At 39.9% G+C, this 27270-nt stretch overlaps 1 protein-coding gene across 2 annotated transcripts in view; it reads right to left on the bottom strand.

The window, feature by feature from the left end:
* CCSER1 (coiled-coil serine rich protein 1) overlaps positions 1-27270 on the bottom strand; it is a 709611-nt gene that overhangs the window by 267958 nt on the left and 414383 nt on the right. The gene's annotated exons all lie outside the window — the stretch shown is intronic.

Below are 27270 nucleotides of genomic sequence, written 5' to 3'. Positions count from 1 at the left end.
CAGCACGGGGTGGGATGAGGATTTGTTTATAATCTAACACACACAATTTGTATTTAAAATAAGAAAAATGATATAACAAAAAAGCGAGTGCTATCTTGGCTAGGCCTGGCACGTACACACATCATTTAATTTTAAAAGGGTTTTGTTTTTTTTCTTTAGGATATTGTGACACCCTCAGAGGATTTGCTAGAGTCCAGCCAACTTGAGGGTCACATAGCGATAATCAGGTGAGCACAAATGACATCCCTGTGTCTGCAAGGAATGTTGCAACAACAGACGCATGAGTCCAGCATGGAGTACATACCGACCAGGTTCACGGCAACTTTTTGCCACTCTGATGATACGAAGCAGTCACATGTGACAGATATGGCAATTTCCTGCAATATCCTTGGGAACCCTTTTTGAATTAAGTTTAAGGATATTTGGGATCCTTTGTATTAAATGAATGGTTTATGTATTATGTTTATGCAGGGCCGTCCCTACCCATACGCAAAGTACGCAGCTGCATAGGGCACCAGGAAAAATGGGGCACCAAATTTCCTGGTGCCCTGCGCAGCTGCGTGCTGCTCCAGCCCCTGCTCTGCGTCTTCCACATGGCCCCCACCCCTGCTCCTGCCCAGCCCTGCCTCTTCCCACTCCTGCTCTGCCTCAGCCTGGCCCCCACACCACCCCTTCCCCAAAGCCCCCGCCCCTGCTCTGCCTCTTCCCGCCCCTGCTCTGCCCCAACCCCCACTCCCCTGAGCTCTGCAGCAGGGCCAGGCATGCACTCAGCAGCGGCGGGAAGTGCAGCAACCTGGCCCCAGCCGTGCCACTGGTGAGTGCTGGGGGGGCGGTTCCCCCTGTCCTCCAAGCCACTCCCTACCCCCACAGAGGCCTGCCCACCCCTCCCCCCCCACGTGGGGGCTGTGTAGGGCCGCAGAATAGCTAGGGATGGCCCTGTGTTTATGTGGAGTTGGGCTTTCTCTGCTGATTACCGGTTCCTGGAATCTGAAGATCAAAGGCTCAATCTGTAGGAAAGACTGAACGATACACGGCTGTGCTGTTTCTGAGTTAAGGCTGTTATTAACTTGTAACCACAGGAAAACCCCTTGGTGGGTTTTGAAGTACTGACTCTTACCAAAGCCTTTGTTGGGTTTTGAGAGTGATCTCTGGTCAGCTTATGAGCATGCATGTAGGTTCTTTTATTGTTTTTAAAATGTATTCTCTGTAATGCTTTCACCTGAAGAATAAGAGCTGTGTGGCAATTACGTTCTTCATCACCTTTGAGGAGGAAGCAAAACAAGCCTGCTTAGGCAGTCTGACTTTCTGGGACACTCACAGTGGGGGCAGGGAACTATGCAGCCTAGAAAAAGCCTGGTCAGAAAGAAATTGCAAAGCTGCTGCAAATGAGGTGCCCCAGATTTTTATCAAGTATCTTTCATTTATCAGCAAACTTTTCCTGAAAAAACTTACCAGGGGACAGAGAAGCATGTCTGGAACAGTGATAGTGATTCATATTTTTGTCAGATGGCTTTGCAGAGGAATATGAATATTGAATGCTAGAAGATTGCATTAGATAGTCTATGTACTGTGCTGCTACTAGCTAATTTTTAAGGTTTTATGTTCCAGAGAAACACACTGGACAGAAGAAATGCCAACTGAAATCACTGATGAAGTGTGAGCCCAGGTTCTGTCATACATACAAATGTAGACTCAGACATGCACACATCAGCAACATGTCATAAGGAGCAACTGTGTGTGTTATGCAGTTGATTTAGTCTCCCTAAAATGTACAACAAAATACCTGTAAATCACCAAAATGTAATATAGTAGAAGCCTTTGTTCTCCAAGTACCATGGACATCTCTCATAGAATTTAAGGCCAGAAGAGACCATCATGATCATTTAGTCCGACCTCCTGCACATTGCCAGCTACAGAATCTCACCCACCCACTCCTGCAATAGATCCATAACCTCTGGCTGAGTTACTGAAATCATAAAATCTTGATTTAAAGCCTTCAAGTTACAGAAGTCTAGTTTAAACCAGCAAGTGAGCCAAGCCCCACGCTGCAGAGGAAGGCCAAAATGCCCCAAGCGTCTCTGCCAATCTGAGCCGGAGGATAATTCCTTTCCGACCCCAAATATAGTGATCAGTTAGACCCCGAGCATTTGAGCAAGATCCATCAGCCAGACACCTGGGAAAGAATTCTTTGTAGTAACTCAGAGCCCTCCCTATCTAGTGTCCTGTCACTGGCCATTGGAGATGTTTGCTGGTAGCAGTCGCAGATCAGCTTTGTAAGCTGTCTTGTCATACCATCCCCTCCATAAATTTACCAAACTCAGCCTTGAAACAAGTTAGGTGTTTTGCTCTGACTGCTCCCCTTGGAAGACTGTTCCAGAACTTCACTCCTCTGATGGTTAGAAACCTTCATCTAATTTCAAGCCTAAACTTGTTGTTGGCCAGTCTATATCCATTTGTTCTTGTGCCCACGTTGGCACTTAACTCTCTTAAGGTAAGCTTTCCTTGGATCACCCAAAGTAGCCCTTCTCTGCACCTGTTCCAGTTTGAATTCATCTTTCTCAAACATAGGAGACCAGAGCTGCACACAGTATTCCAGATGAGGTCTCACCAGTGCCTTGTATAATGGTACTAACACTTCCCTATCTCTACTGGAAATACCTCACCTGATGCATCCTAGAACCACATTAGCTTTCTTATCAGCCACATCACATTGGCAACTCATAGTCATGCAGTGATCAACCAATATACCCAGATTGCAAACAATTTGGACACAATCCACAGAAGCTGTTTGTTGGGAAAGATGTTAGGTTTTGAAATCCATCCTCTTTTCACATTCTCTAACTTAGGGATCCTTAAAAGCATGAGTACAGCATGCATAAAGGGGCCAGATTTTCAAGAATGCTGCTCCCATTTAGACACCAAAATGCACAAGCGCATTTCTCAAAAAGGTTGGACTTCAGCAGCTCCCACTGGATGCTGATACATTTTGAGCCTTTTTGATGGCGTAGCAAGCTCCAGGAGGGAGCGGGGAGGAGCGGGAACATGGCGCGCTCAGGGGAGGAGGCGGATAAGGGGCAGGGCCAGAGATCTGGTGAAGGAGTCAGAATAGGAGCAGGGAGGGGGCAGAGTTGGGATGGGGACTTTGGAGAAGAGGTTGGAATGGGGGCGGGGCAGGGGTGGAATCAGGGTGGGGTGCAGAGGGGGGCCGAGCACCCACTGGCGTTAGCAGAAGTGGAATATAAGTGGAATATTGCCCTGAGGAACTGGATTCTATCCCTTACCGTACCACAAAGTTCCAATGTGACGCTTGTCAAGTCACTAAAACCAAACCTTTCAGAGGTGGTCTTTAATCATGTGTTCATCATTCTCTTGGTGTCTGATTTGCAGAAAAGTTAAGCACTCACAAATGCAACTGAAGCCGATGGGAACTGTGGTGTGAACATTGTGAGAAAATGGCCAATGTTGGTATGGTGGGTTCCGTGCTTTTCTTGGCGGTGGGCTAAGATGCCACCCCTAGACCCTGCTCTTGGGCGCCGAGGGCCCCATGAGTGGCTCGGAAAAGTGGTAGTGAGGAAAGTGGGGGAGGGGTTTGCGTTTGCTCCTCACTCTGAGCCCCAGCCCCTCTCAACCCCTGCAGGTTTCTTACCCTCTTCCCCCTTGAGTAGGGTTACCCTCAGTTCTTGACACTGCAGGAGGGAGTCTCTCTGCCCTGCTGGGGCAGGGTCTCCCTTCCTCCGGTTCTCTGATCTTTCAGTTCTTCAGCAACACACCTCCAAACTCCAGTTCTCTCTCTTTCGTTGCACACCCTGACTGCCTGAAGAAGGAGGGGTTATTAGGTTCCTGACAGGGCCTTAATTGACTACAGGTCCTCTAATTAACCTAAGCAACCCTCCCTAGGCTATAGGGAATCAAGCCTTAATTAGCCTACGGCTTATATATCTCCCCTCTCCCACTGCTCCCTGCCCTGCTGTATCACAACATATAAAGTGATATGTACAGCTAAGTACTCTGAAAAAGTCAGGTCCTAGTTTGTCTCAGATTAGACACCCAAAATTAGTGCACACTTTTGAATGTCATCTCTCTGTACCTAAACTCTTCATCTGTAAAATGGGGATCACAACAACTCATCTCGTAGGGGTGTTGGGAAAACAAATTCATTAACATTTGGGAAACATTCAGACACTACAGTGAAGAGCACTATAGAAAAGCCCGTAAGGAAATAAATAATTCTGCCTTCAGAGAAGGATTTGAATAGTGTGCAGTAAATAAGGCATGGGGCCACACATTGAACAAGATAAAAACAAAATATGAATAATTGCTCATTCAGTGAGCAACAACCATCTGGTGTACTGATGGCAGAGCATGGGAACACAAAAGCTTTTAAAAGAAAAGGTCGCCAGAATTTTTGAACATAAGCAAAGCAACATATTTTTTCCTTACTCTTGTTCTCAGAAGTGGGTTAACTGTTTTGGCTGAAATTTTCCAAACAAATTTAGCCTGAGACAGACACCAACATGGAAAATTTCAGCCCAAATGGTTAAACCTTGCAAAGGTATAAGCATCTGAAAAAAGACGTATAATCGGAAGTGTCAGACAACCTTGATAGTAAGTGGCGCTATCAGACCTGCCTATAATAAAAATCCTACGTTTCCACATTTTGTTTTTTAAAATACCAGGTTAAATCAAGAGCCTGAATCTCCACTGCTTTGCACCTTGTGTAACTATTTACACCTGTGTGAAGTGGATGCAAATGTGCAATACTGATTTAAATTTTACACCCACTTGGTACTCACTGTGCCAACTTTTGCCACGAGTTACACTGGGATAATCTAAGTCTTATAATTTCTAAAAATCTATTTAAAATACCACTCTTTGTATTAGAAGATTAAAACAGTGACCACTTTTGTAGGCTCTACGGGCCATATCCAAAACACAATAAAGTCAATGGGTGTTCTTTAAAAAAAAATAAAAAAACTTAAATAGGCTCTGAATCAGACCCTTAGATAGGTTCCTAAAAAAGAAACAAATATGTAAGGGTAGGTAGAGGTGTTCAGAGGCCACAAGACATTTTTGGCAAGTATTCATGCCAGTTTCTGCCACATTCATGCTCCTTTGCTCCTCACTTTACATGAACACTTGAGCATCAAATACTATTGTAATCTCCCTTGTTCAGCCCATTACACGAGGCTACTTTTTACTTCACTGGCAGCATTGGCTCAGCTGTGGGCAGCCTAATTGGAGGGAACTTGTGATGGCCCCCATTGCCAGAAGCTGCCACCAGGCCCTCAACCACAAATTGGTCAGTGCTTCACCTAAATATCAAGTGATTCATGTCCATGGGTTTCTTGGGTCCCACTCCTAGGTGTTTTAGGGAAGAATGAGAAAAATCACAGCGCCATAAGGAAAACTGCAGGAAAATCTCCAGTGGTCACTTCACGTTTTCCAGGATACCTCCACAGGGAGGAGGACCAGAAACTTACTTTTGTTAAACAAATGTTGTTATTTTCCTTTGTATTTGTAGATTATCCCAAATGTGGGGTAGGTGGGCATGGCCCAGGTTCCCCCTAAATCATGTGCACACCCAGAAATGCCTCCTGTTGGCAGACACTCAACATAGACATCTGCTGTGCAGAGGGGAGTCCAGCCACTGGCTTTTTTGGGTGCTGCTGTGACAGATACAGCAATTTCCTGAAAAAGCTTATTGAATTAAGTTTAAGTATATTTGGAGTCCATGGTGTTGAATGCAAAGTTTATGTATTGTTATGGGATTGGATGTAATTTCTATAGGGGGGAGACATGGCCAGTATAAACTTCGGGAATGAGCTTCAAAGGACTACTTTAAACAATGTGTCAGACAAGAAGAAACTTTTGGGAAAAACAAAGTTAAATGGCCTTCCAAAGAATTACCTTGGGGACAGGTGAGTGCAAATTTGCACGTCCAGACTCAATCTGTTCAAGCGAGGGCCTGAGGAGAGAATCATTGTCTGCTGATTAACTATTCCCAGGATCTGAAAACCAAAGGCCTAAGGTGTATAAAAGAGACTAATTTATTCATGTGTGTGCTTGTTGTGAAAAGAGCTGTTATGAATTTGTAACCACAGAAAAATCCCTCTGTGGGGTTTGAAGGATTGACTCCTCCAAGACCCCTTGTTGGAGTTGGGGGATGATCTCTGATGAGCCGAGTAGCATGAGTGAAGGTTCTCTTTATTGTTTGAATACGTTTTCTCTGTAATGCTTTCACCTTAAAAATAAATGTGCTTGCTTAGAAAGACCTATGTGGTAACTAATAACTGCTGGCAATTGCAACCCTTCATAGCTTCTAAGGATAAAGCAAAGCATGCACGCTGGCCTGTTTAGGTAGTCTGGGTTGCTGGAGAACTTGCAATTGTAGGCAGGGAACTGTGCAGACTGTTAAAATACCAGCCAGGGGGAGAGAGAGAGAGACATGTGTGAGCCGAAGAGAGCTAATGGCTGAGGAGCTGAAAGCCTAGAGTGAGTGCAGTTGCTGGACCAGGGTGGGTAAATACATGTGCAGTTGCCTTGAACTGCGTCAGCCACCATCTGCCGTTGGTGGTAAAGGGAATAAAGTACTTCCCCCTTCCTCTGGACATTTCTATCACAACCAACCATGGGTAGGGAGAGAAGGAACTCAAGGGCTCCCTTTTCCCTTGCCACAGCTGCTTTTGATCCTGGGGGAAGGAGGCAGGGCTCCCTCCTTTTCTCTCTTCTCCCTATCACCAACATATACCTAGCGAGTGCAAGGAAAGTGTGTAGGGCAGACAGAGTAAGAAAGAGAAGAAGGGAAAGTAAGTCGGAGCGAGAGCGCGCATGCATCATGGAGGGGGTAATAAAAAATTTCTGGTATGGAATGAATGAGGAGAGAGAGAGAAAGAGCAACTCAGTGGACAGGGAGGAGAGCGTGCGAATGAGGCAGTGGAGGCATGAGGGAGGATACAGGGTAAGAGTGGGAAGAGAACGAGCTTACAGGCTTCACGCCTGAGCTTGGACAGTGATTCATTCCGAACACAGAACAACAAAAAGAGCAGGAATGTTGGGCTTAGCTTCTGGCATCATTGGTCTGTCTACAAAGGAATCCAAGGCACTTTATAGCAAAACAAAGAGTTTAACAGAATAAGTGTTCAGAGTGCATTGAACAAAACCAACTGGTATTTCTTTACCCTGGAAACATTTTGCAGAGTTTGAATATTTCTTTTAAAAATAACATTTTAAAGGAATGAAGCACAAACACATTACCCGTTTTATTTTTTTCCTGAAGATACTGTGCAGTCATACCCTAAAAGTATGTAGCTGTTTGCTAAATAAATGGGAAATGAGTAACTGAAATCCATGTGCTGCACTGTAAAACTTGGGCACCTACAACTAACTTATATAAAAGCCATTTAAGATTTGTATATCTCATGCCCATGAACAGATGCTAAAATAAAATTTTACAATGCATGAAGTAAACTTCCAGCCAAGCTTTGTCTCTCACAAAACAGTTTGCGTAATAACATGCTTTATATTCAGATGTCAAGATCCAAGCATATTTTGCCTGGGGTAAGAATGTTAGCCTTGATACTTTTGCATTATGACTGGTTTATCTATATGAGCTGCACATTAACCCCACATCTTGCAATGTCCCCTGTCTTATTTCTGAATAGAGAAATATATACGCCCATGATCACTATTGCCTCTGAGAGACATAATCATTTCAGGAAATGAACCATCAAATTAGAATTTTTTACCCACTTTTTTGCAACATACCCAGGCAGTTGGCTTGATGTAAAATGATGCATAGTGCTCCAAGAATAAAAATAATAAGAAACCATTTATACTACATATCAAGGAGGGTAATTTACTCAAATTCATAACAATGAAAAAGTAAGAAATAGAACATTTACTCAACACCGATATAATAACAACCTGTTTTACAATATATTCAAGAAAGAAGAGATAAAAATGACTTACTAACATCATAGATCAATGCTAACTATTCTTCCCATACAGCAACACATTTAAACTGGAAAGATATTGTACATACTAATTCAGCAGTCCTGCAGCATTTTTTTAAGTAGTGAGAAGAATGCAAAAACCATGTATTTGGTATGAAAGAGCCTTGACTAATGCACAGGAATATAATGAACCCAATGGCATATACAACAGTACCACCACATAAGGGCCCAATCCTGCAATTCATAGCATGTGGATGGACTTCTGAGCACACATGCCAAACCTGCAAAAAAAAAAAAAAAAACACAAAAAAAACAGAAATTGGGCTTGCTTTTGGCTTAACTGGCTTGTGAGTTGCTTGGCGAGATTTTTGCTTGTAGCTTGTTTGGCTTGTGGCTTGTTGCCTTTTTTTTTTTTTTTTTAATCAGCTCCCAGCAAGCAAGGGCAAGGTGGGGTCGGAGAGAGTCAGGGGTGCACAGCGGGCCCACCAGAGTCCCAGACTGCAGGCCTAGTCATATAGAGTGTTGGGGTTCTTAGGGATTGGCTTGTTTGGGCCTTGTTTTGAAATGAGATTAGCTTGAGTTTTGGCTTATTGTGAAAGTCAGGGTGCTCAGTTACAGCGTGAAAGTTGTCAACTGTGCTTCTGAGCCTTAACAGAGCCCTATTCAGTGGTGCTGCTGCTGCACCCTTGCACTACTAACTGCAGGATTAGGCCCTAAACAGTTTTCTAAAGAATATAGGAGTAAAACGGTTTTCTGAAGAATTTAGGAGATACTGTATATATACAAACATTATGATGATGACTAACGGGATATGAAAACGTTGTTATTTTTTATGAAGGAAACACAACAACAGTGGCTTCAGTCAGGGGCCAAAATTATTTCACTCTTTTTTTCCCCCCAATGGAAAATCTGTCCCCAGATGCAGTATGTGCTAGTTAGCAGAATTATCCAGGTTGGAAGGCAATCCTCCTGCATTATGACAGGAAATTCCTGAATGTAGCAAACCATGCAAAGAGGCCATATCTAAGTAACTGAGATATTGTATGAGGGTGGGAAGGAGGAAGAGGGTGTGTTTTTTTTTTTTGTGGGGAAGGGGGGGTCTTTCATTAGCCTACTTCAATCTCTGACCATGCTTTTTACATTTAACTTCTAAAGCACAACCTCTGTCCTATTTGGTATCATTTGGCATTCTTATCTTCTTTTTGCTACATCCACAAGCTCTAATGACATTTCCTTTAAGCACGAGCTTCTGCATGTCTCCCCATCGCACGAAGCCTCTGGTTACTTCCACATTTCATCTGTCTCTTCTTCCTGGTCACTAGAGAAATTTGTACATTTCCTCGCTCAAATCTGTCTTCTACAGATCCATTCCCAGACTACATCCCCAACCCAAAATCTGTGTTCTGGGAAACTTCATGAACATTCCCCTGCTCCCTTTCAAACTCTTGATCTATTTCTAATATGCTCAGCTTGATGCATTAACTTGCTCCCCTGAAACCCAGCTCTCCTCAGCTGTCTTTTCCAATGCTGGCCTTTCCCTCTCTCACTTTCCATATCCTGTATTCTGTATTGGTGCTGTCTGGCTCCTTCTCTACTGCTTTTGTCATTTCCAGTCACACTCTATGTTGGTTTCAGAGTAGCAGCCGTTGATACTTTCTTCTCCATTGAAACTCATTTACTTCCACTCTCTTCTCTCCTCCCTTCATCTGACATCCATTGCTACCCAAAGTCCTACTTCATTCTCTGTGTATATATAAAGTCTGCTGCAGTTTCCACGGTATGCATCTGATGAAGTGAGCTGTAGCTCACGAAAGCTCATGCTCAAATAAATTGGTTAGTCTCTAAGGTGCCACAAGTACTCCTTTTCTTTTTGCGAATACAGACTAACACGGCTGTTACTCTGAAACTTTTCCAAAGTTGACGCTTGGTATTTCTTTTCTTTCTTCTCATCCTGAACGCACACCTTCATCTTGGGAAACAATCTTCCATTTTTACAACCCAGTGGACCCTACTATCTCTCATTTCCTCTCCCCCATTTTACCTGCAGTTCTGCACTATTTCTTGCTGCAGGGCCAATCGTCTCCAAGCACTACTCTCACTCTTCTCTTTATGGCCAAATGTCTTGTTTCTAATCATCACCTTAATCTCTTTCAGTATTTTTTCTTCTTCAGTCTATTGAATCCATGTCTTCTACTTTCAATTAAATCCTTTCATTCTATTCCTATTCTATCTATCTCACCATTCCGAATTTAGGATCATCCCTCACTTTATCTTCCTCTCTCTCTGTACCATGCAGTACCTTTTGTGAAAATATAGAGACCAAGTAAATTCCTTCAACTACAAATTCACCTGCTGTTCTTTTAGCTGTCATCCTTCTTTCTAAATAGCACACCTGCACCTTAGTCCTACACCTACAAATGCCTAATATCTTTATAGTATGTTTAGTTTTCTCATCCAACCATTCTCTTCTTCTTTTCCTGAGCCTTCAAGCATGCCTTGATATTCCACATTCTTAAACAAAAATACCTTATTTGTCCCTGTGACGTTTTGGGATCACCCAGACCATATGGGGTCTGTCACTCCCTGTCCTATAACCTTAAGGTGCCTTAATGCTGTACTACTATGGCTCAGACCCCTGACACCAGTAGCCTGCTCACAAACACAAGGGATCATCTTAGTTACTCCTTGCACAATGACACCAGCTGACCTTCCAATCCTGAGTCTCCCCAAATCCGTCGTCCTGGAATTCTTACATATCAGAAATAGACTTTTCCCCTCTGGTTTGTCACCTCTGAAGATGTAGAACCTGTCCCAGATACCAGCTTACTTTGGCCCTCACATTCCACACAATTTGCACACCAGAGATCTGCTTGGGGCAAAATAAACCAAAGGTTTATTTAATATGTAAACTACAGATTCAAAGATAAAAAAATTAAGGGAGTGCAACAGAAAACAATACAAGTTACACAGTAAATAAACAAAGACTCAATCTCAGGCTTTACACTTCTATATTAGATAAAATCCCTTTTCTATTACAAGTTGTCTATTGCCTTTGAACAGTACCCGAGCATATCTTTCTAGCTATTCCAGCCTTTCAGGGACAGCTTCCCACCTAGAGGCTCTCTCTCACTTTCTGGGTGGTTTTCACTTCAAACCCTTTCCTTTTAAAAGGATTTGCAACTTGTTTGTTTGTTTTCCTTCAGTCACTATAGATATTCAAAGTTGGGAAATCCCCAGTTGTCCTAGTATCTTTCCATTAATTTTAACAGTCCATCATTGTGTTTTCCTGGGTTGTACAATGGATTGTTACTTGAAACTCCTTTTGTGAAAACATCTGTCTTGGGGGGAGGTTCTCCCTGTCTGATCACTCACTGTCTTACTTTGAGGTGGAGCCACAGTTTATGAGTCCAATTCTCCATATACACAAATACATAAATCTATAACCATATCCTGTATACATATCGCATAATGTAAGTTTAGAACATCACAAGCTTTAATAAAAGACTTCACTCAACATATGTATACAATATTATTGTGCTATAAAAATCAGTTGAACTTATTCTTTGGGGTCCAAATGCCCTCTTCTCCCTCTGTGGCATCTGGATCCTGGTTGTCACAGTCCCCATTTGCCTATCTAATTACCACCTTATCTCCTCATAATCCTATACTTTTGAGTGAGGTGTCATTTTCCATTGACTTGTTTTCCTGATATTCTCTCCTGAATCTGTTCTGACAAAGCTCTTCTAACCAAGGTCACTTCTTCTGTATGTTTATCCTCAGAGACCTGCCCTCTATTTTCTTTTTTCTTTGTCTATCAGCTGTCTCCTCCTCCTTCCCCTGAACTCTCTCCTAATTCTTCTCCATCATTTTTTTTCACTCGGTGGTTTTCTTCCTATGTCTTCAACTCAATTTCCTTCAATGACTTCTTTTCCTACTCTCTTCTGCTCTTTGTCAATGTCCCTCAGGGCTCTAACCTTAATCTCTTCTTCTTTTCCTCTACAGCTTATCTTGGGTTGACTTTTCCATTAGCTTCATCTTGTTTTCTAAATTAAAATTAGTCTTTGCATTAAAGTTGTTTAAAATGTTTTGCTTTAAAATGTTTTTTCAATGTCAACATTTTCATGTAAAATTTTCATTTGTTTCCAAATTTTTGGTTTCACAACAAAAAACCCAAACCCAAAATATTTTCAGTTTTCAAAAACTGGCAACAACTGAAAACCATAATTTTGGGGGGTTTTGAAGAGTGAAAATTTTCCATTTTAAAAAATTTGTTTCATTTGAAATTTTCACAGAAAATATGTACATTTTTCTGACCAGCTCTACATTTCATAATTAAGGTTCTTCATAATTTTCTCTTGTTTTAATCCCTGCTCTCATTTCCTCAGATTCTCCCTATCAAAGCCTGAATCCAAAACAATCTTTTTGTGTTCCTTTCCGACTCCAGGCTTTGTGTTATTTTTCCATATATTATAATTTTGAACAGCCACCTTCTTCCTGGCAAACGACAACTTTCTCTTCATGAATATCTTTCCTCACTTCTTCCATGAAGACTTAGAATGCTAAACCACCCATGAAAAGGAAAGAGAAAAATGCCTGTCTTTGAGATGAGACAGAAAACAAAGGTTCTCAACAGATTTGGTCATTCTAGATCCCACAGCATTTTTAGCAAAGGCTGAAGTGATTATTCCTAAAATATTTACCTGTAGTTAATTTTGTGTTCCACATTCTTCATTTTTGTCTGAAACGTTTTTGTAGCAATGTTCCTTTGTACTGTGCAATAGATACATCTTTTAACCTGAGTTCTGAGTAAAATTATTCCCTTTATCATAATTAGTAAAGTATTTGGGGATCCATTTGGATGAAAGGTGTTTCGTCAATTTAAAATTATTATTATATTAGTGACTAACTTGACTAATTGCACTAAGAAAGAACTTCAGTTTGAGATTGATTTGTGACTGCCACAGGCAATCAGTGGTGTCCTCAGATAAATATTTATTTGAATATACAAATCCATGGTATGCTCACAATCTGAATAACGCATGCAGTTCTGGTCACTACATCTCAAAAAAGAATCTTTTAAAAATATTTTAAAAGATATATTAGAATTGGAAAAGCTACAGAGAAGAGTTGAGCTGTCCTCACATAAATATTTGAGCTGTCTTCAGATAAATATTTTCTAGCTTCAAAATGTGACATTGGTCCATAACTGTATTATTGAACACTTTTTGCTAGATAATACCAGACTGTAGTTTCTTGCCTTTGTCAAAATGGATTATTGTTATTCCTCTGGTTTATGTGTCAATACTTATTTATCTGAATATACTGTGGCGTGGAAGAGACTTCAGAGCACATTAATCAAAAATATCTTGATATACCAGGGTAGGTTTCAGGACTTCACACTACCCTTATCCTTATTTCTAATTCTGGCCACATATTGTCTAATAATGATTTGTGATTCATACAACCCACCATCCTGGACAGAAGTACACGGCGATAAAGAATGTGATTTTTGACTAAGCATTCAAAGTGTCCATGTATGTGTCTTCCTGATTAATATTAATTATCAAATATATTTTGAGAAGGAGCTGAATTACAGTATGAAAGTTAGTGCAAGTTTTTGTGTGAGTAGACGGAAAGCCCATGGTACTTCCTTTGGCTTATTTGTTTTAATTAATGTTCTCTGCTGGCAGCACCTTTACTTCCCAGTACAGGAACAAAATCCTTCTTATTCCTCACTTAAACTTCACTGACAAATTCAAAACGAACCAGTTTATCCAACTCTCTTATCTCTGGCTAAGGAAATCACTTCTAGTTTAGTTTAATCTTGTGCAAGATGGAATTGGTTATTTATGTTATGTACCTGCTGTGTTCGAACAGAAACCACCACCTGACATGGGTGGTTTTGCAGTGGCGCGTTCCTGTACCTGAGCTAGTTTTTATTTGGTTGGATTCCTGGCACTTATCAGTAACCTGAGTTCCGTAACTGTTCCCTTATTCCTTTATATTGATTGTATCCTGGTGTTACTAGGACCTTTTAATGCAGTAAATTATGTTTGTGAGCTGGTTTAGCAACCCAGCACTTTAAAGCATATCTTGTGCTGATCTACTAAACCCATGGCACTGATGACTTAGATGTAGCTTAAACTGTTAGTTGTGAAAATACGCTCACACATTCAAAGAGGGATCAACACAACTGAGGATACTATTTTTGTCAGATATTTTAATCCTGAATATGCAGCACAAAAACTCAGTTTTCAAAAGGCTCTTGACACCACTTTAAATGGATCTAGCTGCTGGTGCTTATAATTAATACAATACTAATACTTTGCACTGACATAGCTATTTCCATCCCATGGGGAAAAATGCTTTGCAAATGTTAACTAGTAAGTCTCATAACACCTCTCTTCTGGTAATCAAGTTTGATTATCCTTATTTTACAGATGGGGAAAATGAGGCACAGAGACTCTGAATGACCTGCTTATGGTCATACAAGAAACCTGTAGCAGAGTCAAGAACAGAACCAAGATCTCCTGACATTCAGTCTTCCTTCTTTAATGAGCACACAATCCAAAATATAAAATTAAATGTGATTAAATGCTGCTCTACAGTCTTGGGATTCATTTACTATTTATTCAAGAGGATGTTTTTAAGGGGAATGTGGGGAATCCCAATGTGGAATAAAGGTCAGGTGATTTTACCTGTATGATTAGGTCAAAAAATGTACTTCTGATACACCATTTATTTCTGTTAATGTTCTCCCACTATGAGGTAAAGAAGAGAGAAACATATGTAGTGAAAAGAGAAACATTCTAACTGAAATATGCTTTATCATTAGCTTATTTCTTCTCGGGTCAGTCTGATTGTTCTTTTGAGGTTTTGATATACCAGGATTTTTATTCTTATTTATGTTTTCTACTGCAGTAGTGCTGAGAGGCTTCAGTTGGGATCTTGTATAAGATACTGCGCACACACACAAAGGAAGACACGGTCCCTTTATTCTAAGTTTTAATAGATCCAGGAATTTTCTTCATTCTATTAGACTCACAAAGGACATCAGCATTTTTAAAAAAATGATATTTTCTGTTGCTCTCCCTGTAAAATTCATTATCACCAATAAATACTGCACTATTTCAAGGGAGAGGCACAGGAGAGATAGAAGTATATCGGAGGGCAGGTGATGATCTGGGTGAACTAAGGAGCTTTGATATTGGGTCCCAGCTCAATGGCTGAATTGGAATTACGGTAGTTTTACAGGAGAGAACCGTAATTTACAGGTGAACCAGAATAAGGTGTCAAAGAACGGTGATAACTACTAGTTGATAAAACTGAAGCATCTTGGACACCACTCTACTACAGCAGTTTTGAACACTTTCAGTCAGACACTGTTGCATTTATGTTTCATTGGAAACACAGAGGGGGAGATTTTCAAAGGCAGGTGCCCAACTGTCATTTGTACATTCGAAAATCTACCCCAGTGATGTTTAAATTGTACATGACTTGGACACAAAAGGAAAATGGTTCTTGGGCTTATGCTCTGTTATTGTGGAAGCAAACATTTCAGGACAAGCTTGTTTGAAAAATCTACCACAAGATCACATAAGGAATCATCAGTACTGAGAGACCATTTCAAACCCACTTTTAGTTTGGTGTATGAGGGAATCAAATCCACAACTCCAGACATTGTACACTGGAACTCTATGCCTGAGACTCAACTGCACCCTAATGGTTAATTTCCCAACACTTGATTCTTTTTGCCATCTGCAACAGGCTGAAACATCTTATTACACTGGACTACTACACTATAAGAAGACTCTGAATAACTGAGTTAAACCTACTAAATATCAATCCTTAATTTCAATCTCTGTGCTGGTTTTTCCTGCTCCAGATCGCGTCAATTTATTCCTAAAATATTTCCATTGTCTGCATCAAACACCTGGGACATCTTATTTCAAGTGTAGACTTTGCATGCAAAAGTCAATAGCGCTGTACTCTCCAGAGATACTGCTTCAAGACAACAATGCTTGCTTTGTTGCTTTTCCAACAACTAGGATCAGTTCTATTTACAACACTCATACATAGATAGGGTTACCATATTTCAGCTTCCCAAAAAGAGTGCACTGATGGGGAGAGTGAGGGAGCTGGAAGTTGGGGGTACTGGAGGGGGTACGTGCAGTGGGGATATTCACTGGAGATGTGGGCAGTGTCACCCCTGTCATGGTGGCAAGTGCAAACCGAAGACACAGTGATAGTCATCACTCAGCACCTCCCTGTGGACCACAGGGCTGGGAGCCAGGGCCTGGGTGGGTGGGATCTGGCAGCTGTGGGTGCAGGGGAATGGACCAGTCAGCTGAGAAAGCAGGGGAGGGACCAGTTGGGAAGTGGACAGATGGGGGCTCTTTCTGAAAAAAACCCGGACATTTCCTGTTATTTGAAAAATCTGCCTGCCCCAGACAGAGGACAGAGCCTCAAAAAAGTGGTATGGTAACTCCACTTATACAGTAACTCCCACCAACAGTGGTTTGTGCTCCTGAATCGTGAAGAGGATATGACAAAAATGTCATATGCTATTTCTTTGATACACATTAGATTAGAAAATCTGCATTAAGAAGCTGAGTAAACTTTTCCAGTGGTTATTTAAATCAGATTACATACAAGAGAGAAAGATAGCTGTTTAACCTGAAAAATAGGGTTGAAATGATATGCTTTATAAACACAATAGGCCTCATTCTGACATTTCACCAGTTTCGCAGCAGCATGTCTCCACTGACTTTAATGATCTACTCTTTATTTACATTGGGGTGAGCTCAGAATCCAGCCTAAAATTACACTCATGGCCTAACACACCATCAGGCCTAACATTTCACCACTATATAGGAATAATTCCACTGAAGACAATGTATCAATGCGTACTGGAAATAGCACTTCCCGTGTAAACGTTTGGTATTCTACCTGTAAAAAAATAGTATTTCCCTGCCTTTGTGACTTCCTAGTACTGTTTTCTCATTGCCTGAGGATATCAGTGGGCATTCTCTAATCTGACATGCAGAGTAAACCAGACTTGTTTCTATGGAAACAAGTGCTAGGGTGGTTATGGCTGAAACCTTATTACCTGCCGCAAGCAATAGCTCTAACCTTGGCATAGTCATTCATCTCCTATGCTCCCAGCCAATGGCTCAGAAAAGGAGCTGTATCTTCTGAACACCTGTTCTCATTTTATAAATGTCACCTTGAATTTCTCCAAACTTTTACAATCCAAAAAATCTGTGTCATTAGTGTCATCAGTAAGTTCAGCAATTTCTGTTTGTCCAGACTCTTTACTCCTGCCCTGCCTGACATCGGGGAAAGAAAGCAAACTGACCCACAGGTACATGCATGTGGCTGATGGGCCTTGGGTTTGATTCAGCTCAACTTTTCCACTTAGCATTTGGGAGAAGGAGTAACTGATGGTGGAGAGGATAGAAGGAGAGTCAGAAGAGATATTTCTCCCCCTTCATTTGTGGCACAAATACACACATGGGAGATTCTAAAATATGGCTTCCAAGAATATTCACACCTATGATTCTGAAATTTGCTTTCCACAAATATTAGTGTCTGTAAAATTTGATATTTTTTTTTCAGAAAGTGAACACACACACACAGAGAGCATGTACCTCAAATTTCTACTGTTCCAGCTATATTCTGTCTTGCTAACTATAAGTACACAGCTGTCTCCACTCATTCACCCTGTTTGCTAGAGACAAGTGTCTCAATACAGAACAAGGTGTCTCAAATGTTTTATAGAAATGTTCATCTGAATTAGTACTACAATCTGCTGTATAATTTTCAAGTGACTACCACTTAGGTTTGCAACAAACAAACACTGACTAGGCAGCTTTTATATCTAGCAGTTTACTAAGATATTTGAAATCTTTTCCTCCCTGAAGATTCAAGACTGATTTAAATGATTGCATAGTGGGAAAAAATGATCTATGTTAAAACAACAAAATAATTATTTTGACTGAAGAGGGCATTAGAGTTTTGCCATTTAGTTTTCTGCCTCTGATGGTTTTCATGATGCAAATGGATTAGCATCAAGATGAAATATGAACAGCAAAAATGACTGTGCAACAAGGCATGTAGTCAGGTAACGTTGCACAATCCAACTGTATGCAAATACAGCATTACAGCACTTCAAAGTATTGCATACGCAATTATTTTTTATTTACTAAGAAAAGCTACACACATGAGCTGCATATGCCCTAACAGTAATTACATTTACAATCCATTAAAATATCACCCAGCAACCCAGTATAATAGAGAAAATAACATAGCAGCACACTCCCTCCTCACTTCCCCCAAAACTCATTATTTTTAGACCTGCTTGGAAGCACTCTTAAAGATATGGCTATTTAAATATTATGGGCACAATACTGCAAAGACTCACTAATGAATATGTTAGCACCACTTACTATATTCGGCTTAGTTCCACTGCCCTCACTGGGTCTATATGTAGTAACAAGTATGGATAGTATTGGGTCTTATGAAAGAAGCTTCACATATTTTTTGCAATCCAATAAAAAATAAAACCATTAAAATTGCATTTCCTGTGCTTCGCTGTCATTTATCACACACGTACTAATCTCACAAAGGTTTTGCTCAGATCAGCAGAAAAATGACAATGGTTACACGCGGAAAAAAGGAAAATCAAGATGCTTAATCCTTTCAATTGCACAAAATCTGGTACATGTTAAGTTGTGTAAGCATCTATTTGCGTCCAAACTGAGATCAATTTAACACTGCAGGACAACACTCGAAATACAATTGCTTCCTACACTTTTTGTTGAAAGCTTCTACTAAGATATTTTAGGGATGGCAAGGCTGAAACCATGTTAAATATTTCATATCCATAAAATGGTAGAGACTGGGGTCAAGGCTGGAAGATATCTCCCTGAGAGAACTGCAGGTCTAAGATTTTCAGTGACAGAGGTTCTGTTTCACAATATAAAGTGAAAAAAGGGACAGCGTAGCTTGGGACAAAGAAAATCTGTGACAGCTTTCTTCTAAAGACAACATATTATGTTTATTTCTACAATTATTATTCATATAGCAGCACTATTAATGTGGACAATTCACAATCTGAAGCCAAGATTGTGCAGATATTTATGCATGTGCATAACTTTACTTATATGAAGAGCCCCATTAAGTGCTTGTGTAAGGCCTTGTCTACACTACAGAGTTTTGTCAACAAAAGTCAGCTTTCGTTGACAAAACAGTGGAGGTGCACACGCTACAATGCTCCTTCTGCCAACAAAACTCTCCTACTTTGCCAACAAAATAAAACTACCTCGACGAGGTGATCTTAGATCTTTTTGCAGCAAAGTTATATCAATATAGGGTCCGTGTAGACACTGTGCTTGGTTACGTTGCTGTAAATGGCCTCTAAGCAGTGTCCCAAAATGGCCATCCTTACCGCTCTGGTCAGCAGTTCAAACTCCGCTGCTCTGCACCCAGGTACGCAGACATCTGCCCCTCCCCCTTTAAAGGCCCAAGAATTTTTGAATTCCGCTTCCTGTTTGCGTGGCATGGAGAGCTCACATTGCATCTTCCCAGATGACCATGGCGGCTCCATGCAGCAAACGCTCTCCCACTTGGAGCACACTGGAGCTGTTGGATCTGCTGGCACTGTGGGGAGAGGAGGCTTTGCAATCCGCTCTAGCCATAAGAACTTTGATACCTACGGTCAGTTTTCCCCTGGCATGCTGAATAAGGGCTACAACTGGGACACGGGGCAGTGTACTAAGATATGACAGTGGGAGCACTGAAAGGGAATAATAATTATGCATTGGCAGGGAAATAAACTAGATTAGCTAATAGTTCATTTCCAAATCTAGATTCTATGAACACAGCAATTAAAAAGCTAAAGACAACATCTAGAGGACTAGTTCAGGCAGTCAATGATAAGGATAGGCAACATGCTGAAGTATTGGAGTAACAACACTAATGGGATGACATAATGTTACTGTAGACTGCAGGAAGCCTATGTGAGCACACCAACATTAGAAGTTTCTCAGAAGCCTGAGCAGACTCAGGGCTTGTGCAGTAAATAATCCCCCTCACCCGCCACCCCCCCCCCCCACACACACAAAACTAACAATTGAGTGTGTTACGAAACATCACATTAAAAAACAGGGACCAACTCCTGAGGGCCTTACAAGGACAAACTCTCATTGACTTTAATTGTAGTTTGCCTTAGTAAGAACTAAGGGGGAAAAAAAAAAACACTGAGCAACCCTGGTTTTGGTCCCCAGATGATTAACAACTAGGCATTCCATTCATCCTGGCAGATGGCATGGACAACAGCTGGATAACGTAGTAGAATTAGCCGTTTTGACTTGAAAGTAAAACATGTCACCATAAAGGGCACGATCTGAAGAGGGGCTCAGTCCCCACGAGTGCATGGTGTTCCTTGTCCAAAGAGTAGCAGCATAAATGGTATTTCTGAAGAAGGACTGAAATTCAGAACCAATGCAACGTGTAATACCTGTGGATGAAGAGAACTGCTCAGTGTTATGAACGACTGAACATCTATAACTCTGGTGTTAACTGACACTATTTAAGACCAAAAAAAAGGTCGTAGTTCAGGAAACTACTAAAACTTGTCGCCTACCGTTTCAAACTCGAGTGCCTGAAGTTAAGCTACTAACTTCATATTTAGTCACCTAAGAAAGTGGCTTTATGTTTAAATGTGCCATGTCCCCACAATTCCCACTGGTTTCAACAACAACTGATAGATTTGTCTTCTCCTATACTGCCTGCATAAACACAACCCTCCCCTCAACACTTTCCTCTCCGGTGTAATTTTGATGTCGTGTTTTCTACTATTTTAAGTAAAGAAAAATATGGAGGTGCGATACCTGGAGTGATGAATGTGGCATTTGTCATGACATCACAAGTCTAGGTATATAGTAGTCACCACTGAAAAGTTAACTTTTGCCAGCGGTGCTCCCATACTCAGTGGTATTTTAAATAAATCAGTTTGTCCCTACGGACAGAATGGAAAACATCGGTGTCGCAAATGCTAACTTCTTAATGCCAACTACTAACTCGGGTTCTGTTGCACAGTGCTACCTAATTATTTTGTAACCTGAATGGACACAGTATACCATCCTAATTAGGATTAACTTCCAGCACACATTTAACTAGAAAACCAGGTTCAGAATAGGTGAGCTGTAAAACTGTTCTGTAATGGATTACCAGAGCAATGTTTTCCATAAATTGCAAAAATTGGTCAGTCCATCAATCAAGTCATACTTATAGCCACTAAGAAGGTGGGTTTCCATAAAAAGAGTAGAAAGAGTACAACGTACTGGCTTAACGTCTATGTGATGTTGTCTACTAATGGCTGGCCCACAAAGAAGATAAGGGATATATTATTAGTGTCAGCTAAGGGAGATCTACCTTAGCTAAAGTGGTAGAGGACTATGTGCTTGAAGCCAAAGGATTAGTGTTCCTGCAGGTGTGTGTAATATTTATATGTGATTATGTTTTATTCAGCACCCTGATTACATATAATAGCTTTCTTCATACTTTGTGCACTGGCAGTCCAGTCATCTTGCACCCCTTGCTCAGCTACAGGAAATGGGAAAGGCTATCTCATCTGTAGCATTTGACACACTGGACAAAATTCAACTCCATTTAAAAAAACATCCTGAACTATCAGGGAGGAACAATTGAAACTAAATGAGGGAAGAGTGTTTTTGTTACTACAGAGCTCATCTATGATTTTTTCAATGTAACATGGTGCAACTGGTCTCTCTTTCCCAGATAATTTAATTAGTCCTTTTCATGATTTCAGGTGCATTTTCTACAGTGAGTGGAAAACTGAATGGAAATGAAATGTCTGTCCATCCTCAAAGAAGCATATTGTGTATTGTACCAGCTCTCTGAGGGGAAATTTATCAAATATGAGGTTTGCAATCCATGCACTGAAAAGCAATGATGAGACTCAATATAGATGAAACATTTATTTTTGTTCATGTATTAGCATAGCAGAAGTTGCAGAAATAAATGTACATGTATCTACAAATATATATTATTTAAATAGCTTCATGCCCATCTAGTTTAGATTCACTTTTTATACAAATCTTATAAAAACAACAGTAACTAAATCAAGTGCCTGAATCATGTTTCACTTTTATTTTAAAATATCTTCATATATATATATATATATGCATGCATGCATGCTGCCATAAAGGTGAATGCTTCACAGTTAGAAATTTATGGTAGCATTTCAGTTTATTGGCACAGTAAAAGGCTAGTCATGCTAACATCTCTGGATATAAAATGACAATCTGGTTTTAAGCATGCACCCTTCTCCCAAGCTCATTCAACTGAGAATCATGGGGAAAAAATGCATTTGCTTTTGAACAATCTTTTACTTTTGGAGTTCAATATTTTTGTTTTTAATTCTCTTCTCTCCTTCATTACCAGCCCTAGAAGACACAGTAGGTGTTTACGGTAGCACTGTTATGCAAGCTGTCCCTCTACACAGTTTTGTTTCACCCCTATGCCTTAGTAAAACGGGCACACCATCACTGAGTGGGCACACTGGCACAGGAGCAGAAAGAACTGCAAGAAAAAAGACAAGAATAAGCATCCCAAGTATTTGTATGCATGACTGGTGGAAGACATCTGCCCTGAGTTTTCAGTCATGTACCTATAAAGCAGGCTTTTGGTTCCAGAAAAACAGGATTAGTGTTATACATTATGTGCAGTATACAGTAAGCCTTACATTTCTATTAATCTACACAAACCTTTATGTTTCTAATGTATTAGAGCTGATTCTCTTCTAGATATACTCACTAAAACATCACATGATTCAATGCATAGAAACCCACAGTCAAATACACTACAATGTTGTGATAAAAAATGTTCAGACTGAAAAGGATCTAAATGTCAAACAAGTAGCTGTCACATAAAATCTGTACTATGTCTACTAGCAGATTATTCTGTATTCATTCTCATGCACATCCTCCAACGGATGGTATCTAGCCTGAAAGGCATGTGAATTCAACAAGACAACGAACGATGCTGCTACGTTTTGGAATTACATCAATATGTTGTGAATTCACAATACATATAAGAAGCAAGCCACGGGATGTGTACTGCTTTGTTCAGAGATGGTGAAATCCTCTTCCACAAACACATCTATCCTTAAAACAGGCCAAATTGCAGGTGTATCTGTACCACTGGCCAATAAAGCACCACCTGGGCTGTTTGATGTAACTATCTACTCCAAAAAACTAAGGGTTAAGAGAGGCATGAAAGTGTCCCCAGTCTCATTAAAGTGGGTTTTCATGAGTATAAGGCAGGTAACATGGGACCATTCTCTATCTTTTTCTCTCATCCGATAGTCCTTTCCATTTGCAGGTGACTGACATAACAAGCAAACAATAAGCAACAGAAATCGTGATGTACCCCACCATTTTGTGGAATCTCTGGATAAAGACATATAATATTGGGATTGGTGTGTCACTGGTCAATAAATTAGCTGTAGCAAACCTTGAATGTATTTATTTTTCTGAATACTAACTGTTGCATCAGATATCATACTCTGTGATATAAAGTAAGGTGATCCAATAGAGTGAGAAATGCCCAAAAGCTCATTTGTGAATTTAACCCACAGAACACTGTTTAAAAAACATAGCTTTTTCATTCCTCTGGCACCAAGAGATACAAAACAAACCTACTTGCACATACTATCAGGAATTCCCTTGTCACAGACTCCTTTCTGGTTAAATGTATTCCATATACATTATTGAAACATTTTCTCTCTTTTTTCTCTAAGGTTCTCCACCATGACCCTGCTCCATTTATGTGCCAAATCGCTGATACAGAAAGGACAGCCAAGGTGAGAAAATATTCCAGTCTCCATGGCCACTCAGCTCTTAGACCATCTAAGTGTGCTGAATTGCTCTGAACTGTGATGGGGGTTTCACTGTCGACACTAGCCATTAAACCGGCACTCAGAGATTAAAGACTGAGTTGCCTAAGCACTTTTAATAGAAACAGAAATGCACCTATTCATATTTGTATCTGGTCTGGAAAAAATGAAGTATCTGTACTCCCGGGCAAATATAAAGCAACCAACTCGGTATGATGCTCTGTGGTGGCTGAGACACAGATAGAGGATGATAAGCCTTGTGGCTATGCCTGTAAGAGAAATGATATTACAGAATATGGACACCACAAACAGTGGATTGATATGATAATCTTCTAAACGGAAGAGACTGCAGTACAATTCCTGTGCCATCAACTAGTTCAGGAATCTTAACCCCAAAATAAGGCAACAATTTTCTTTTATTCTTAACAATTATTGCTTTAAGCAAGTAGCTATTAGAAGAAACAACTATTCCCAGACCAAAGAATCTTTAGGAAATCCAAAGGCACTGTGTTGTTAGTATTTGCAGAGCTACATTATGTCTGGGATAAATGCAAAGTGGCCACAGTTTTTACTGAGCTTGAAGTACAGGTTCAAACCACATCTTGGATTGTGATATGTCATAATAAAAAGGTAACAAATGAGAATGAAAAATCAGGACTATAAATGCAGATAATCTTTAAAACATGCTCTTTCCTCTTTCTAAAAAACAGCTTTATTTTCCTTGTAAAAAAGCTTGATTAAAAATAATTGTTAAATTTAAATTGTCAGAAGTATTCAAAATCATTGCTCTAAAACCATCATTTAAAAACAATCTTCTAATTTTAAAAATATTGCTGGCAGTCTTCTGCAACTTAAAGCATAAAGATGGAAACTGCAGGTGAAAATAATATATCTATTTCTAATACTTAATTTATACACTATTTCCTCAGTAAAAAGTGAAGTTAAAAAGGAAAATTATTTCAAGGTTTAACACTTCCAATGTCCAGGCACCACTGAGACATAGTAGGAGAATATTCTGATGAATGGCTGTTGTGAAGAGTTACTGGCAGCATCATTCTTAATTGAACGTGTTGTAAGTTTCAAGCCAATCCCATTACAGTTTCAGCACAGTTTCTTAGCATTTCCGACCATGAAAAGAAAGTCAAAAGTCACAGATAATTTAAAGAACAGAACCAAACTGTTGTTAATACCACAATGAAGAGTAACAGAAGTTACCAAATGTTATATGTACAACACTAAAATTATGGTCCCCATCCAGCATAAATCACCAATGATCATATACTGCTTTATACCTGGTGAGGATGTAGCTCAGTATCCATGAATTACAATAATTATCACAATATTTTAATTTGCTATGTGCTTGAATAGCATTCAGACATGACAAGACACTCAGACATTTGCATCTTCATTTGTCACTCACTAGGCCTGATTCTCCTCTCCATTACTCCAGTTTTATGCCAGGGCTTCTCTACATGGACAGTTAATGCACAACAAGTTGGGGTGTAAATCTGCAGCACTCGAGTATGTCACAGAATAAGTAGCTTTGAGGACCTTGCTACCACTCACTAAAAGTTCCATAGTGCTCTCTGACTTAGGTCATCAAGCAATGCAGAACTATTACTTTGTGGTAGCAGGGTCCACATGGCCAGTTAGTGCCCTGCATCCTAGAGCATTGCGGATTTACACCCCAGCTTGCTGAACACTCAACTCTCCATAAAGCCATGCCCCCAGTGCAATGCCATTGAATTCAATGGAACTATGCTGATTTACACCAGCTGAATATATGGCCTCGTGATATATATCACCTAGTGATCTGAAATCTGTGCACTTTAAAGCATATGTATTTGTATTTTAGTCAACAGGATGTGTTAAGAAATTCTGACTTTGTCTAATGAGGCAAGGACTTCATAAAGAGGTAAGTAACATTTAGTTTTGACCACTGAATTTTCTTTTCTAAACAATAAAAAAATAGTAGAGGCAGTGCAAGCTGCCATGTTGTGATCTGTAACCAAACTTTTACGAAGTCTGAGGACATTTCGAAATGAGGTTTTGGTTCAAGCACATCTCTCTCAAATTAAAAAACAGTGAACGTGAATGCATCAAATAACAGCAAAGGCCACTTCTATAATATATGGAATAGATTTCAGCGTCAGATTTATAACCAATTGGAAAAGACCCTTCATTATAGTAGCATTATGTATTATTTAAGCAATAATCCAAGTCAAACGCATTACAGTTACAGATACAACACGGGAAAGAACCATCAGCAACTGTGCTCATAAGCACAACGTTTATATGCAATACGTGATATTTTGCCAGTATCTATGAAATTTTTATTTTGCCTACTAAGTACAGTTTTCCAAGGTGAAAATGGTGAAATTCTGCCTTCTTGGCAAAATCATGAATATTTATAAATTTGCTCTAAAACACTGCAATGGAATGACACATCTGTGCTGCAAAAACTGTCTTTAAAAATCAAACAGAGGGGAAAAGAAAATGAAAATGTTTTATTAGTAGTATTAATAATGATAACATCAATTTTGTTGATAATTTTGTTAGATAGTGCTTCTTCCAGAACTGATGGTGCTCAGTACTTCTAGGATTTGCTTAGCATCTTCCAGGATTGAGCACATACTGCACAATTCCTTGATAAAGTGATTTGAAGTACAAGCCTAACTGCCCTGCCAAGAGTATTAACACGAAACAGATTTTATATGTAAAAATAAAAAGATAGTCTGAGTCACTCATTTCTGTTTATTAAAGATAATGACATTCACGACATCCTGATACATTTAATGTATTTTATATTATCCCTTGCTAGTTTTCCTTGCCCTGAGAGAGCACATAGAATACTGAAATAGGTATTTGCATTCAGCTGACTGCCAAATAATTTTGCCAGTGTAGCAAAAACTTGTTATAGAGGCAGTTTCTAGAGATAACTGTGGTATATGCTACTGAGCAAAACCCAACTAGATGACAAAATCCAGGCCAAGATGGAAAGGAGAGAAGAAAAAAGTTAAACGTCTTATTTTGCTTTTAAAATTGACATTAACTCTTCGAGCTAGATATTAATATAGCATAACAAGGGAATCTCTTGCACATTTAATTCAAGGAAGCAAAGTACAGGGCTATAAGCTACTCATTATTTTATGTCAGAAAGGTGAATTTTAACAATGTAAGCAGACATTTTCTTTTCCTTTATTACTGAATTAGAGATAAGACAACAGTGGGCCTTCTAAATAACCTTCTAGCATTGTGCTAACTTGACCATTGTAGCTACAGGCATAGCTTTAACTTGGAAACTGACATGAAGAAAAAAATGGATTTCCCCCCCTCATAATGGCTTTGCAGTCAATCTTTAGTTAGCACTAAAATATAAGAGATAGTCTGCATTAG

This window comes from Eretmochelys imbricata, chromosome 4, assembly GCF_965152235.1.
Source record: "Eretmochelys imbricata isolate rEreImb1 chromosome 4, rEreImb1.hap1, whole genome shotgun sequence".
Taxonomy (NCBI): Eukaryota; Metazoa; Chordata; order Testudines; family Cheloniidae; genus Eretmochelys; species Eretmochelys imbricata.
Note: the sequence above shows the minus strand (reverse complement) of the source record. Positions and strands in the feature narration are given on the sequence as shown.